Here is a 4,733-nt window from a genome sequence, read left to right on the forward strand (position 1 = left end):
ATGAGTTTGAGCCCCGTGTCGGGCTCTCTGTTGTCAGTGTGGAGCCCATCTTGGAACCTCTGTCTCCTTCTCTATGCCCCTCCTCGATGTGTGTGTGCACATTTGCACACTCTCTCTAAAAAATAAACGTTAAAAAAACCAAAACCAAAAACCAAGAACATGTTAGTACAGCCCTAATATACTGAAAACATGAAAAAGCCAGCCAATGCCAAGTGTTGGGACGGATGTGGGCACTTTTGCGTGAAGCAGCCCGTGGCAGTCATTCTGGAGAACAATTTGGTGGTAAGTTTGTGCAAAATTTTTGGAGGTGACGGTATCATGGGTTGGGTTTCTGTCTGGAGTCACCCAGATGTCTGCAATTAAATGTGTGCCATTTCTGGTACATCAATTATACCCCAATAAAACTAAAAAAAATTCTCTAAAAACAACAACAACAACAAAAAAGTGAAGTCCACCGGTTTTACTCCTAGGTATGCGTCCCAAAGACGTTCTCCGCCGCATCCGCGCAGGGATGCTCCTCGCACTGTCGTTTCCGATGGCACTGCGGGTCCCATCCCTCCCTGAGAGAGGGGCGGGCAGATCGGCGTGGATCCGTTCACTGAATAATTGTCAGCCATTAGAAGCTACTGGATAGATGTATACAGAGCAACCAACGTGCACAGAGCTTCAAAACAACGGTGAGCGGGGGAAAAAGCAAGAAGCAGATTGCCGTCGAAAACGCACACCATTTATGTAAGTTAAAAATACACATTTAGGGGCACCGTGGTGGCTCAGTTGGTTAAGGGTCTGACTCTTGATCTCAGCTCAGGTCTTGATGTCAAGGCCATAAGTTGAAGTCCCGTGTCGGGCTTTGTGCCGGGGTAAAGCCTATTGACAAAAAAAAGTACATGCACAGATATGTGTATGGTCATAAATGTATGTACATATAATCTTTGTCTTTTGGACACAGTGCTAGACAGCGAGGGGCTGCTGAGGAGAGGGGGTTCCAGGGCTGTGGAGGTTACTGCCAGAAACCGGGGCTTGGCCCTGCAGGAGGTGTGTGGCCACCGGAGGCAGGGTGAGCGGAATGAGGTTATATACAGAAAGCTGACAAGAAGCTTTTTTCAAGGACTCTGAAAAGTCAGGAGATAGCAAATTATATTTCTTTTCGCATCTCTGCCTTGGTCTCCATCTAGGTCTTTTCCATCTTCTGGCTGGACTTCTCTCTGAGTTTGATGGAGGGGATGGGGGGCTGCAGGGTCACGGCTCCTTCATCCAGGTTTAGGGACCCCACAGGCAAGACACAATCTCCCTTTAGCATCCATAGATAGACTCAGGGAAGCACCCTGATTGGGCCAGCTCAAGTCACGTGTCCAATGGCCACTCTTTTCAACTAGATGATGGGGCTTGGCTAGGCCCAGTCCAGGTGCCGGGGGCCTGAGGATAGTCCTGTGGTCGTCCCTAGGAGGGGGAGGGGGAGACGCCGCACAGACAGATGCTGTGAAGTCTCTCACGCACATCAGGTCAGCGCCACCTGCCTACACGGGCTCAGCTCCTTTGTTTCTTGTTACGTTCAGACAGGCGAACCACGACTGTTAGAGGAAAAGTATCCAGGTAGCCCGGAGTAAGAGTGGCTGGGGGTGGTGGCCGGGCTGCCTCGGGCTGTTCGGTCTGGCCTCTTGTCACAGGCCCCTGGTGGTCCACATGGAGAACACAATTACCATTCTTCTTCCCCACACTGTATAAACAGTAACAATGTGGTCAGGGCCCCCTGGAGGGCCAGCACTTGATGAGCTCCATGGATCACTGCTCCTTTCCACTGCGGAGAACATTCCAGCAGGATGAAGTCAGAGAGCCAAGAAAAATTGGGGGGGGGGTAGGGAGGTTCCTGGATCAGAGTTCTAGGGCCCTGCCTAGCCCCTGACTCCACCCCTTAATCTGGGCCCTCCAATCACTGGACTCAGAAACCTCTGAATGCACAGGAGTCCGGGCCCTGGTATGAATGCACAGGCTGTAGCCCTTCCTGTGAAATGGTTTGTGGAGAAACCAGACCCTTCCCCTTCTCACCCAACCTTTTCATCTCTGGACTCCGCCCCCCTCAACCAGTGATAGCGCTTGAGTGGCTACAAGAGTTCAGCATTTGGTCAACCAGCTCCTGGGAGCAATGAATGCTGGCCATGAGTGCAATCAACACAGTAACAGAAGTACCATTTATTTATTAAAGAATTTTTTAATGTTTATTATTTTTTTAATATTTTATTTATTTTTGATACAAAGAGAGACAGAGCATGAGAGGGGGAGGGGCAGAGAGAGAGAAGGAAACACAGAACCGGAAGCAGGCTCCAGGCTCTGAGCTAGCTGTCAGCACAGAGCGTGATGCGGGGCTCGAACCCACAAACGTGAGATCTGACCTGAGCCGAAGTCGGAGGCTTAACCGACTGAGCCACCCAGGCACCCCTAATGTTTATTTTTGAGAGAGAGAGAGAGAGAGAGCAAGTAGGGGAAGGGCAGAGAGAGAGGAAGACAGACTCTGAAGCAGGCTATAGGTTCTGAGCTGTCAGCACAGAGCCAGACGTGGGGCTCGATCTCAGGCTCCATGAGATCATGACCTGAGCTGAAGTCGGACGCTTAACCAACTGAGCCACGCAGGCGCCCGGAAAAGTAACATTTATTGAACTAGGTTTTATCCTAGTTTTAGCTTCATGTTTCACTGATTCAACCTCAAAACCCCCATGAGGTAGACATTATTATTACCCCACATTGTGGATGAAGAAACTAAGGCCAAGTCAGTACAACGGCATTCGATCTCTGATCCATTAGAATCAAGGGCCTTTGGCTTCCCCCAACTGCTTCCATAACCACGTTAGACTGGGGATTCATCGCCAGCTCCATGCCCACCTTCCCCATAAGCCAGCATGGTTATAAAGGTTGTGCACTGCTCAGCCCAGGAGGATTGGGGGATAGGGGATAGGGCTGAAATACACGTGGACTATGGTCTCCCCGAAGGAGTGTCTAATTCTCACAAAGCACCGTGCAAGCCAGCAGCAGCCCTACTTGGGGCCACACCGGGCCTCTCGGAATTCCGACAGCACCCTCTGTGCTGGCCACGCATGCACCTGGCCCCTTAAATCATAAGCTGCCTTGCATTGTGACCCAATAGGTTCCCATGACAAAACTGGTTATTCCCATTACTGCCTCCAGGCTATTGATTGTTGGTGCTTTCGGCTTGGAATGCCTTCTTCCTGATCGCCTCTCATTTCTAGTTCATCTACCTTTCCTTTAAAAACAAAGCAGATGCCCACTCCTTCAAAAAGCCTTTCAAATCCCGCCCTGAGGCTCACCTCACTCTCTGCCTACCCTCTCGTGCTGCTTTGTACTGCTCCTTGGGGCCATCGCATACTGCGTCTGATGAAGCTCATCACCCGTTGGGCATCTACTACATTCAGGACTTGAATTCTCACTTGAGCAATGCTATCATGCCCATTTCACAGAGGAATAAACTGAGGTGCAGCAGACTTTAAGAATTGTCCGGTACACACAGCTAGGAAATAGAAGGGAGTTATTAAGGCTGCTTTATTTCAAAGCTGTCTGCTCTGATTAGGGTGGTTGTCCGTAGCTGTCGTGATCAGGTCTGAAGCCGTTGGCAGCCTGAGGGCAGACGCCAGTGTGGTTCTTTCTTCACATCCCCAGAGGTGGGCTTTTTGCAAATATTCTGCAAAGGAACGAAGGCTGCCCTGATGGAATGAGCTGCCACTCCTCCAAGGCTCCAGGGCGGACCCTTCAACCACGCGGGCCCCAGGGGCTCTTTGGGAAACAGGCTCGCACAGCTCTGCGGCGGGTTAGGGAGAGAGGCCCTGGGCGGTGGGGGAAGAACAACCGGGTCTGCAAGGACCGAGGGGGCGCGGGGGAAGGCCGGAGGCACCCCAACCACACCCAGCCAGGCCACCTTGTTTACGCCTCTTGCACGGCCCCTCCCGCCCGCCAGGGCACGTGACCTCCGCCCCGCCCCCTCGCTCCTTCGCGTAGCTCCTCCCGCCGTGCCGGCCCTTCTTTTCGCCTCCTTCAGAGTCACAAGATCGCTTAGCGGCCTCCATTCGGGATCCTTCCGCCCGTCCCCGCCCCCCTACTTTACAAACTCTCCCGGGTTCTTTCTCGGCTGGTTCTCATCATCATTAATGAGCAGAACGGCCTCTTCCGTCCAACGGGGCTGCCGGCCGCCGTCACCTGCCGCCGGAGTCGAGCGGGAGCTGAGACGCCCCCCCCGGGCACTCTTTTTCGTGGCGGAGGCTGCAGCGGTCGTGGACGTTTCACGACGGGGGAGGTGCTGTACGTCCAAGATGGCGGCGCCCTGTAGGCTGGGGGAACTGTGAGGTAAACAGCTGAGGGGGAGGAGACGGTGGGTGAGTATGGGGGTGTCGCCCCCTCCTTTTCTCGGGGGCTTCTCGGGGCGTCCCTGGCACCACGACCCCGGTCTGGGAGGCCCCGAGGGGCCGGGGCAAGGCGCTCACTTGCCGGAGGGGGAACCCGGGAAGGGGTGTTCGGAGAGCTTTCTCCTCCCTCTTATTACGCGCCCTCTCTGGCGGGGCCCCGCAGAGCTGGCGAGCCCCTGGGGAGGCGAGGCGGGCCGGACCGGCACTTCGGCCCTCCTCGGCGGCCGAGGGCACGGCTGCACCCCCGGGGAGCGGTGCCCAGGGCAGGGGTGAGGTGGGCCCCTTCGCCAGCCCCTCACCTGGTGGGGTGACAGGTTCCCGCGG

General features: G+C 54.4%; 1 protein-coding gene across 1 annotated transcript in view; it reads left to right on the top strand.

The window, feature by feature from the left end:
• The first annotated feature begins 4,281 nt into the window (after positions 1-4,281).
• The window catches only part of TSC1 (TSC complex subunit 1), a 48,398-nt gene continuing 47,946 nt past the window's right edge, over positions 4,282-4,733 (top strand). The window contains exon 1 of the mRNA XM_029921215.1: positions 4,282-4,379. The gene's annotated coding sequence lies outside the window, so the exon portion shown is untranslated. The remainder of the gene's footprint in view (positions 4,380-4,733) is intronic.

The sequence above is a fragment of the Suricata suricatta genome, chromosome 13 (assembly GCF_006229205.1).
Source record: "Suricata suricatta isolate VVHF042 chromosome 13, meerkat_22Aug2017_6uvM2_HiC, whole genome shotgun sequence".
In the NCBI taxonomy this organism is placed as follows: domain Eukaryota; kingdom Metazoa; phylum Chordata; class Mammalia; order Carnivora; family Herpestidae; genus Suricata; species Suricata suricatta.